At 45.8% G+C, this 11282-nt stretch overlaps 1 long non-coding RNA gene across 1 annotated transcript; it reads right to left on the minus strand.

Moving 5' to 3' along the window:
• Nucleotides 1-8549: 8549 nt before the first annotated feature.
• Nucleotides 8550-10635, minus strand: LOC147357072 (uncharacterized). The gene is made up of 3 exons (XR_015143850.1): nucleotides 10516-10635; nucleotides 9577-9719; nucleotides 8550-9048 (listed from the first exon to the last, which is right to left on the minus strand). It is a non-coding gene; the product is annotated as an uncharacterized LOC147357072 (long non-coding RNA).
• Nucleotides 10636-11282: the final 647 nt, after the last annotated feature.

The raw sequence follows: 11282 nt of genomic DNA on the forward strand, positions 1-11282 counted from the left end.
CATAGATCGAATTTAGAGTTAGGAGTTAGAAGGAGAAATCTGAGGCATACTTATTTATAGGATTTTGGTAATCTTTTAGATTTAGATCAAGAGCAGTTCTTTTATTAATCTACCCCCCGATGATGTTATTTAGCTTACCCCGCATGTGTTCCCCTTTCTTCTGAAATCCACAACCACATTATCCTGTGGGAACCTGTCTCTCCCTCACTTGCAGTCCTTGTGGGCACTAGACAGATCTGAACATCCCCTCATTCTAGGAAGGAGAGTGTGCTACCAATCAAACTAACGCAACAGCCCTTCTCGGGCACCTGGATTGATTCGAGTGAGTACAAGACTCAAGCCAGACCAGAATCAGTGAGGATTAACCCAAGGTTAATGTCACAAGTATTAGGAATACACAACTCTTTCTTCCCATTGGGCTTGGAAACCTAGAAGAATATAGGAGCAAAAGAGAGCCACCCCATGGGAATAAGGTGCCCAAGAATGAAGCTAACCTGGAGGAAAACCAGAGCTGGAGAGCCAGATTCCTGGTGAACCTGTGGGCTTCATTATATGAGCCAATAACATCCCTTCTTTCATTTAAGCCAGTTTGAGTTGAGACCCTAACACAAAGCAAAGATTCTTAATTAATACCATAAGCAGGCTCAGTTTCAAAAACAAAATGTTACTGAAGGTTAATAAATGTTCTACATATGGCTTCTGCTACAAATTATTCTGTAAATTATTTTAGTAACTCCTGTTACTTGTGGGTTGGCTCTTTGATATCCGTCTTTCGCAATTATTCTATTCTTTCATTTTCATTTCTTTATCTTTTTCTTCTGTGTTCTAGGAAATTTATCTTGAGTTGATCTTTTACTCACTAACTTAGTTTCCCGCAGTGTCCATGCGTAAGTCACGGCTTCCATTTTACAGTTTAATTCAATAACCATGTTTTTCAGCCTAATAGTATTTTTTCCACTTGGATTGTTTCCTTTTTGTAATGGTTTAGTCTAGTCACAGAGACGTAATTTTTTTAAAACATCTAGCATATGATACTTTTGATAAGTAAACAAAAAATGAGTGAAATTATCACTCATTTTCCTGAGCAATTATTTCTTATCATATTATTTAACTTCCCATAGACTCTTTGTCTTTATAGCACCTATCATCTGAAAAAAATATATCTGTATATATATATATATATATATATCTGAAAAATATATATGTATATTGCCCAGGACCTTGAACAATGGCTACCATAAAATGACACTCAACAATTCAACAATTTATTTCAGTGGAAATAAATTATGTAAATGCATTAACTTCTTCACAGTATCCTTGAGAAAGTAAATTAGCATGAAAAGATACATAAAAATCCAAAACAGCTAATTGAGAACTATCAGAAAAGCATAAATGATTAAGAGTTAAATGATTAAGAATACAAGTATACTCTAGAATCAGAACCAGGTGTGGGCAGGGACATCAGTTGGGGCTTGAATGATCAGAACAATGTCCACAGACAAGCTCAGGATTGAGTGCAGCTCTGAGGAAGGGGTGTGATTTGGAAAGGAAAGAGGCCGATGGAGTCTTCTTCCAAAGAGCCTCCCCTGGGACTCAGATCACCCCACCCACAGCAGTCAGTGTGCATTCAGTCCTTCAAGGGCATGGTTACTTTTCCTATGATATAATGGAATTTCAGGGCCCAAACAAATAGAGAATTTTAGGTGGAAACAATCCCAGCACATCTTCTTCTCCTCCACCCCCCAGTGAAGATTCAGAAAGCAGACAAGGAGGCTGGTTGAGGGGGTTTCTTTAGCAGTTTGCTCTCTTGTTTGATTCCTGAGTCATTGCATCAAGCATCTCTAATCAGGAACACCATTTAAAAAAAAAAAAACTAGAGTATAATTGCTTTACAATGTTTTGTTAGTTTCTGTTAAAGGACAGAGTGAGTCAGCTATATGGATACATACATCCCCTCCCTCCTGGACCTCCCTCCTACCCATTCCCTAATCCCACCCCTGTAGGTCATCCCAGAGCCCCGAGCTGAGCTCCCTGTGCTATACGGCAGCTTCCCACCAGATACTCACTTTACACACAGTGGGGTATATGCGTCAGTCCTAATTCATCCTACCCTCCCCTTCCCTCCTCCCTGTGACTACATGTCCGTTCTGTATGTCTGCATCTTTATTCCTACCCTGAAAATAGGTTTAGCTGTACCGTTTTCCTAGATTCCAAATCTAGAAAAATATATGCACATACATGCATTAATATATATTTGTTTTCCTCTTTGTCTTACTTCACTCTGTATGACAGACTCTAAGGTCCATCCACATCTCTACAGCCCAATTTCGTTCCTTCTTGTGGCTAAGCTATATTCCATTGTGTATATGCACTACATCCTCTTTATCCGTTCCTCTGTCAGTGGACATTCAGGTTATTTGTGTGTCCTGGCTATTGTAAATAGTGTCACAACAAACACAGGTACATGTGCCTCTCTGTGTTGTGACTTTCTCAAGGTACACCAAATCTCTTCCTGGCTGAGTTGTCCCTGGAAAGGTAATGACATCAGTAAGAGCTTGTTATTGAGACAAAAGATGCAGCGTATGACTCAAGTGATGCACCCTTGGGGAGACTTCATATGCTCTAATTCCTTCCATCTCTAGTCACTCTCAGTTTCTCACCCATTTAATTACAATGAACCCAGCCTGGGGCTCATATCTGGGTAAAGAATTTATGGAGGTGTAGAAAACATGAAAGTCAAGAGAAGAACACTTGACATGGTTCACACTGAAGCCGTGGAGTGCCTGTGTTAGAAAGGACTTCAGGGTTCATCTGTCCGGCTCTTCCAGTGCAGGTTCTCTAAACCATGGCTCAAACAGAAGTCGTCCAATGTGGTTCTGTGACTTCCAGGGCCTGGGAGCCCACATCCTACAAAGTCATCCACAAAATCAGCAGGCCAGTGTAATTAGCAAGCAACCCATGTTTAAATGTAATGAAAATGAATATATGTACAATATCCGAATGCATCAAACCCTTCTGGATTGTACACAGCTAAATAAATCCCTGTGTTGCCTCTTAGGAGAAATGAGAGGTGAGGCTTTTCTGAGCTTCCTGCCATGTAATGGTGGGGATGGAAAGGAAAAGACAAAGATGGGGCAAGGAAAGTACAGATGACTTGATATTGCAATATTCAAGCTGGACTGATTTTCTCTTTCACCTCTCTGGAGTGTCTTCCAGTCCCTGGAGCAGTGCCAGTCCAGCTGCTCCAGAATCCAGGGAGCTTCACTCAGATTCCTAAGTCCCAGCCCTGAAAACCTGAATTTAGTAGATCTGGGGTGAGGTCTGGACGGCTCCATGTTTTAAAGCTTCAGATTGTTTGGAAGTGCATCCAGGTTGAAACTGACTTCCTTGGAGAGCTCCGACCTCTATTATCCCTGGTAATAAAGAGTAAAACCCAAAACACTACAGTCCCTAAAATTCATGCAAGCAGATAGCTCTTATCTCCAGTGTTTTGTGAAGTCATACTTTTTAATCACGTAGAGCCGGTCGACTAATACTTTCCTGCTCCCCGCAGCCCCAGCCAAGCCCCGAAGCATCACCTGAAGCTTGTCTGGGCCCCTGCATCTCAGCTCGCCCTCCACTGCAGGCCAAGATGCTGACAGGAACAAAAATGACTTGTTTTTGAAAGTAAAGCTGTGACTGAGATGACGCACATGGGCTCATGGAGGGAGACTCTCACATCCGACGCACCTTCCTCCATCCACAGAGTCACGTTGCTACTGTAACCACATCAGTAATTCCGAAAGACCGGGACTCCTACACAAGCCTACGGGTCAATGCCTGCGACTGGGGAAGGAACCTGGAAGCCATCCAGCCCCAAGTTCCTGCCACCTCAAATTTTCTCCACACTGATGGCTAAAACTCATGAGTGTAACCGTGTCACTGAAGGCTGTGTTTTCTATTTATAGAGTCTTTGGAGTGCTTGTTTAGAAAGACGGACACTTGGGCGTCACCAAAAATAAAAAAATCTGAATACCTGGGGTAGGGGCAGAAAAGCTGCCTTCTGAACAAGCAGGAGCAGGTAATTCTGACTGAAGCTGATTTTGAACTTCACCCATTCAGGACTAAATGCCTAAAAAGGAAATGTATATGAAAACAGGGACAATTTCCCCGCCCTCCCAAAGCCATTGTTCCATCTCTTCTTGAGATCTGCGCCAGGTCCCCTATTTCTTTCTTTCTTTTTTTTTTTTTTTTACATTTTTCTCACCTTCCTGCCCATTCTCTTTCTCAAGAAAAGTTCTAATCTGCCAGAAAATTGGTCTTTTTTTTTTTTAAAGCGAGCAGTTCACTTTGCCTGGAGTCCAGCTCTATCCATCTGGGAGGAGGACACAGGGCACAAAAACAGGCCTAGTGAGCAGAAACATACAGGAAGGAAAGAATGGTGTTGGAAGAAAAGCCTAGGCTTGGAACTTGCTTATGTAAAGTAAAAAAAAAAAAACCATACCCCATTATGTCATTCAGAATTGAAGTATTAAGCGATGATTCACTCGCTAAATTCTTTCGCAATGAACTGGGTTGGGGAATCGAAAGATCCCAAGTTTAGTCATTGGTCCATCACGAATTGGCTGTGTGACCTTGGGCAAATTACTGAACCTCTCTGAGATTTAGTTCTCTTATCTGTAGAGTGGGGTTGATCATGTAATAGCACTGCTAATGTTTTCATGCAATAACATGTTTAAAGTCCCTGACACAGGTTGTGGCACACGACAGGCAGTCCGACAACACGAGACACCGTTAGTAATGTAACTCTGTAATGTGGTCCTTCCACACTTCACTCCTTTTGCTCCTCCTCACTTACTCTAGGCTCTAGCCAACCTCAGTCGCCTACTCTTCCCAAGGGCTCTGATCAGTCATGGGCTTGAGAGTCGAACAGGATTGATCTAATCCCATCTCCATCACCCGCCTGTGAGCTGATCGACCTTTCGATGGCTCAGTCTCCTCCTCTGGGAATAGCAGCCCCCTGGGACAAGATCACAATGCCCTGGTTCAGCAAGGCATATGGAGCTTGGCCCTTGCCACTCTCCTCTCCTCTCCTTCCCTCCAGGCTCCCATGTTTGCCTACGTTTCCCTCCTTGGTGACTTTGCTCATTCTTCCACCTGCAATGCCCTTTCCTCATTTTCTACTGTTGGAATTCTTCCCAAAGTCATCTTTATACTACCCAACCCTGATAGATGAGATGCTGAGATAAACCACCCCTCATCAACAAACAGAGTAAGTCGCAAAGAGAAAGACAAATACCGTATATTAACACGTCTGTATGGAACTCAGAAAGATGGTACCGACGATCCTACCTGCAGGGCAGCAAAGGAGACACAGACCTTTGCACTCAGTGGGAGAAGGCGAGGGTGGGATGATTTGAACGAATAGCATTGAAACATATGTAAGCGAGATGACCAGTGCAAGTTCGAGGCTTGAAGCAAGGCACCCAAAGCTGGGGCTCTGGGACAACCCAGAGGAATAGAGTGGGGGGGGATGTGGGAGTGGGGTTCAGGAGGTGGGGGACACATGTTTACCCATGGCTGATTCATGTTGATGTATTGCAAAAAGCATCACAATATTGTAAAGTAATTATCCTCCAATTAAAATTAATTAATTTTTTTAAAAAACAGTATTTATCAAGAGCCTATTGTTTGTCAGGCACAGTTATTAGGGCCTAGGGATACAGAGATGATTGAGGTTTAGTCAACAAATTCAGTTGACTTCACATAAGAACATAGTAAAAGCTATAATACTACGTAGTAACAGAGATGAGTCTAAAGTGCTGAGAGAGTACAGAAGGGGGAGCTCTTGGGTCAAATGGACTGGGGAAGTCTCCACACTGACAAGGACCTTTGGGCTTGACCTGGAACAGGAGTATTTGACAGGAACAGGATATTTGACAGACAGAGATGAGGGGAAAAGTTGTCTACAACTGTCCTGGAGACCTGAACATCGGAGTTAGCAAGAAAGCCAACACGGCTGGAGGCTAACTTGGAGTTGGGAGGGGATGGAGGCAGAGCTGGAAAGGTGGAAGGGGCCCAGGGTGTGACTTTGACCAGGGAACGGTCTCGAGAAGTTGGCCACGATCCACCCCTGCCCAGGTATCTTGGGATAAGAGAGGACACCCCTGTGGTCCCATGAGGAACAGCATCCCAGGACAGGAGCAGTTTCTAGAGACCTTTTTGTCTTTTCTGATACTTTGGCCACCTGATGCGAAGAGATGACTCATTGGAAAAGACCCTAATGCCGGGAAAGATTGAAGGCAGGAGGAAAAGGGGATGACAGAGGATGAGATGGCTGGATGGCATCACAGACTCAATGGACATGAATTTGAGCAAGCTCTGGGAGCTGGTGATGGACAGGGAGGCCTGGCGTGCTGCAGTCCATGGGGTCACAAAGAGTCGGACAGGACTTAGCGACTGAACTGAACTGAGGGGTCATGGACTATAGGATAAGTTATAAGACATGTGAGTATGGCAGCCCCCACTTCTGCTGGCTTTAAAAAAAAAAGAAAGAAAAACTACAAATGAACAGCTTTTCTTTTGATCTCTTGAAATTCAACTGCAAGATTTAGAAAATCCCACTACACTCACCAGGGAATAAAAGTAGGAAAATTTAGTGCTTTCTGAGGAAGGTTGCAATTTGGGATTGAAAACGTCTTCTCATTATCCAGCCCTCTTTCTCTGAGCCAGAGGTTAGCAACCCCAAGGCCAGTGCAATGCTTCATCCTGGGGCCTTCTAGAATATGTTCCTGGCCTAGAGTTATTGCTGGTCTCCAGGCTCTGCCAGGTCCCACGCCAAAATCAGCCAACATCCTTGCCCTCCAGTTGCCAGGGCAGCTGGCTGTTGATACGTACCTATCACCCCCTTGGCTCAGCATACAAGGCTAGGCAAGGTCTCTGGCTAACTTCATCATTCTGTTCCCCGTGTTCCTTGTGTTCCATAAACGCTGAACGTCTCACCATATTCCAGAACCAGCAGCTCTTTCTTCTGTTTTTTAATTGAAGTCTAGTTGATTTACAACGTTGTGTTAGTTTCAGGTGTACAGCAAAGTGATGCAGATATATATTCTTTTACAGATTCTTTGCCCTTATAGGTTACTACAAAATACTGAGTGTAGTTCCCTGTGCTATGCAGTAGGTCCTTGTTGCTTATCTATCTTATATATCGTAGTGGCTTCCCTGGTAAAGAATCTGCCTGCAATGCATGAGACCCCAGTTCAATTCCTGTGTTGGGAAGATCCCCTGGAGAAGGGAAAGGCTGCCCACTCCAGTATTCATGGGCTTCCCTGGTGGCTCAGAGGGTAAAGAATCTGCCTTCAAAGCAGGATATGCTGGAGACCTAGGTTCGACCCCTGGGTCTGGAAGATCCCCTGGAGAAGGGCTTGGCAGCCTCCTCCAGTACTCTTGCCTGGAGAACCCCATGGACAGAGGAGCCTGGCAGGCTGCAGCCCATGGGGTCGCAAGAGTCGGACACGACTGAGAGACTGAGCGCTAAGCACCAGTGTGTGTATGTTAATCCCAAATCCTAATTTATCCCTCTCCCTTGTTCCCCTTTCATAATCGTAAGTTTGTTTTCTATGCCTGTGGGTCTATTTTGTTTTGTAAATAAGTTTATTTCTGTCATTTTTTAGATTCCACATATAAATGATATCACATGATGTTTGTTTTTGCCTGGCTTCCTTCACTTAGTATGATAATCTCTAGGTCCACCATGTTGCTGCAAATGGCATTATTTCAACCTGTTTGGGCTGAGTAATATCCATTATATGTATATATGTATGCCACATCTTCTTTGCCCACTCATCTACCAGTGGGCATCTCAGCTGCCTCCATGTCTTGGCTGTCATGACTTGCGCTGCAGTGAGCACAGGATGCATGCGCCTTTTCAAACTGTAGCTTTCTCTGGAACAGCATCCATCTCATAATGCTTAAAATCTTTTTTTGCATCTGTCTATCTGGAAGGGTTTTATCACTGTCATTCTCCCCTCTTTTTCCCTGCCCCCAATCCCCTCAACACACACACACACACACACACACACACACACACACACCTCTCCCTGGCATACTCCTACTCACTCTGCAAGTTCAGTCACGTGTCCCGCTTCTCAGTGAAACCTCCGTTGGTTCCCTTCTTCTACCCCAGGTGGTAAATCACTCTCTCTTTGAAGTCTGACACCACTTCTCCTTCATCCTTTGACAGCACTGTCCTGTCACCCAGGAATGTATCCGATGATTCGTCTGAGACGCCCAAGGAAAGTGGGCTCCTCAAGGCAGTGCCGGAGGTTTACACACCTCTACCTGGGCACTGTGTATAGTCTAGTTTGTTGATGATCTCCACTCATGTGGAAGTTGAGTGGGGTGAGAACTTTCTTTGTCTTGTTTGGTGCTGGAGCTTCTGCGCATCCAGGGCAGTGCCTAGTATCCAGAAGGTGCTCAGTAAAATTTGGTTGTATGAATTAATTGATTGAATGAATTGAATTGAATCAACTCAACACAGTGCAGCGAAATAAATGACCCGGCCAAGTTACTTCAGCCTCTTAAAAACTTTTTTTATTTGAGGATTATCATGACTTCAAATATGTATTCAGTACCTGCCCAGGTTTTCTGCACAAGCTGTGAGGTTTATAAAGATAAAAGAGAAGCTTAGTGATACATGGGATGGGGGGATAAGATGTTTGTGAAAGCAATACTCACACAAGGTAGGAAACAATAAGTGCCATAGAAGGGGGCAAGTAAAGTACTGTGGGAACTCAAGAGAGAGGAGCTGGGCAGGGGTCTTCATGGAGGCCGAGCTGTTTGTCTTGGGGAGCCATTTGTACTGTCTTCCCAGTGTGTTGTGACCCTGGAAGCCTCACGACCCAGGTCCCCTGGATGTAGCTGGTCAGAGGGTGGCCACTTGCAGTATCTCCCAGGAGCCAGAATGGAGCCTTCAGAGCACTGACCAGACAAATACTAAAGGACTGAAGACAAGTCATCTCCAGAGCTGTGTAGCTGTAGACTTTTCTCAGAGACGCAGAGAGAGCTGGTCTGGGGAGAGAGCAGTGTGCAGGGGCAGCTCGCCGAGCAAAAGGCCGAGGCCTGCTTTCTGATGGCTTCAGCTCCGGGCTCCCGCCCTCAGGGACTGGCAACCGCTCCTGCCCTTGGGTGTTCTGAGACGCCCCAGGCGCCCTACAATAAACACCCCTCTTTTTGTTTCAGCCAACCAGACTGTGCCACCGTGGCCAACACATTTTGGAGACGTCTTTGTAGGTGTGCAGAAATGGGCCACTGCCAGGGTGGGGCTACTGGAGAAGGGGTGTGAGTGGAGAGCTTACCGACCTTCACGTCACTCCACATTCCCTCACTTCCCTCAGCATCTCCCGCCCAGGGATCCCCCTGGTTCTAAACCTACCCAGCAGCTCAGCAGCCAGAGACTGGCATGGTCCAGGCAAAGGCCTTCCTGGAGAGGTACAGGTATCTGGACGCCCAGTCTTTCAAATCTCTAGAATAAACTGGATATCCCATGTCCCAGACATTGACTCTACATCCAAGATCCCTATAACAGAAGTGACTCACCCCATGGAACAGAGTGCAGAAGTTTTTGCACACACGCAAGCTTACACACATCCACAGGTGTCCATGGTGAGAACACGTAGACTCGTATGTAAATGCTCCCTCTGTGTCTTCTTGGAATCCTACGAGAACACTCAAACATTTATCTATGGAGAAAAATCATAGAGAGTCATCATTACAAAGAAAGTAGACTCAGCTCCCATCCTCTGGTGGCTTTGAGGTCTGCAAAAGTGTTCACACAGCAACCTCTTTACAAAAACTTAGCACAGCTACTCAGAGGGGAATCACACCTTCAATCAAGGTTCGTACTGTGTGGGAGGGCTCCACAAGGAAAAGAGGGGTCTGCGATGTTTCTCAGGGAGGTTGTGGGAGTCTGACATTTGGCTAAGCGGGTGACAGAGGGGCACAGTCAGGTTTAATGGGGCCCTGAAGCATATACAATTGGAGGGAGTGCTCTCTTTAAGGAAAAAAGAAAAAAAATTATATATATAAAATTACTAATATAAACTAGGTCCAGGGCTTTGAATAGGGCTGGTGCAAGTGGGAGACCCTGAAGCTTTAGAAGAGGCAGAAGCTCAAACTTAAACTTCTTTCCTTTCTTCCGTCCTTGTCACCTCCATACCAACTGAAGTCCCCAGAGGACTGTGGTTCCACGAAGGTAACACTTACATCATAAAAGTGATGCCTGGGACAAGACCCCTGCAGGCCAGAGAGGTGAGCCCGGGGGAGACACCGGGCCAGGTGAAGAGCATCAGCAAGGCCGCTGGAGAGGGAGGGAGAGGAGCTATTCCTCCCCTTCTTGCCTCTCCTCTAACCCAGCCGTTGCCAAACCACTTCAACTTGATCCCTTTGCTTCTACCTCTCATAAATCACTCCCCTTCCTCAAGTCCTAGGACACACAACCCCTTTATGTGGTGATTCCAGGGGGCAAGTGGAACTCACCCTCCATCCTGCAGGACACCTCGAGCCGTGGTCTAGGGATGCAACATAGCGAGAGTGAGAGCTGAGGGTCAGGCTGCCTGCACTTGAATCACAGCCACTTCTTAGCTGAGTGAACTTGGGCCAAGTTATTTCAGCTTTCTCTCTAACTTCCAGTTTCCCGTCTGTAAAACTGAGATAAAAATAGACCCCACCTCTTAGAGTTATTGTGCAAATAAATCAAGACAAAAATATCCAACCCAGTAAATGCTGGTCAGGCTGACGCCCAGGCTGTGGAAGTCGGCCCTGCGGGCACAGCTGTTGGGCTGAATGCTCTGGCCCCGACTTTCCAGAGGATCATGCCTTTTTGTCAGAGAAGCCCCTCCCCTCACTCCTGTCTCTGTGGACCTTAAAGCATTTGTCAGGGGTCCTGCCTTGGAGCAATAGACAAGGGAACTTAGGAGAGTTCTCCCCATTTCACAGCCGATCAAGGTAAGGCCCAGTCCTGTTAAAGGCAGGGTCAAAGCTTCAGAAAAAGCAAAAGCACGTCTACAGGTGGAACCAAAGCCATGTGGCCCCTCAGTATGATTCTCTGGATCGGGAAGCGCCTAGGACTGTCCCCATGGAAGCTTTGACTCTGCCAAGGACCCGGATGGAGAGGCAGGGGTAGGCAGTAGGTGGTCCAGGGGAAAAAGCCCATGGCAGCTGTGTTCCGCTTCTTCCTTCACCTCCAACTCAACACAACCACGCTCGGCAGGTTCTGGGCTCTCTGAGTAGCCAACTGTGTGGCC

The sequence above is a fragment of the Bos grunniens genome, chromosome 16, assembly GCF_055505025.1.
Source record: "Bos grunniens cultivar Pamir isolate PY7600 chromosome 16, Bosgru_T2T1.0, whole genome shotgun sequence".
NCBI lineage: Eukaryota > Metazoa > Chordata > Mammalia > Artiodactyla > Bovidae > Bos > Bos grunniens.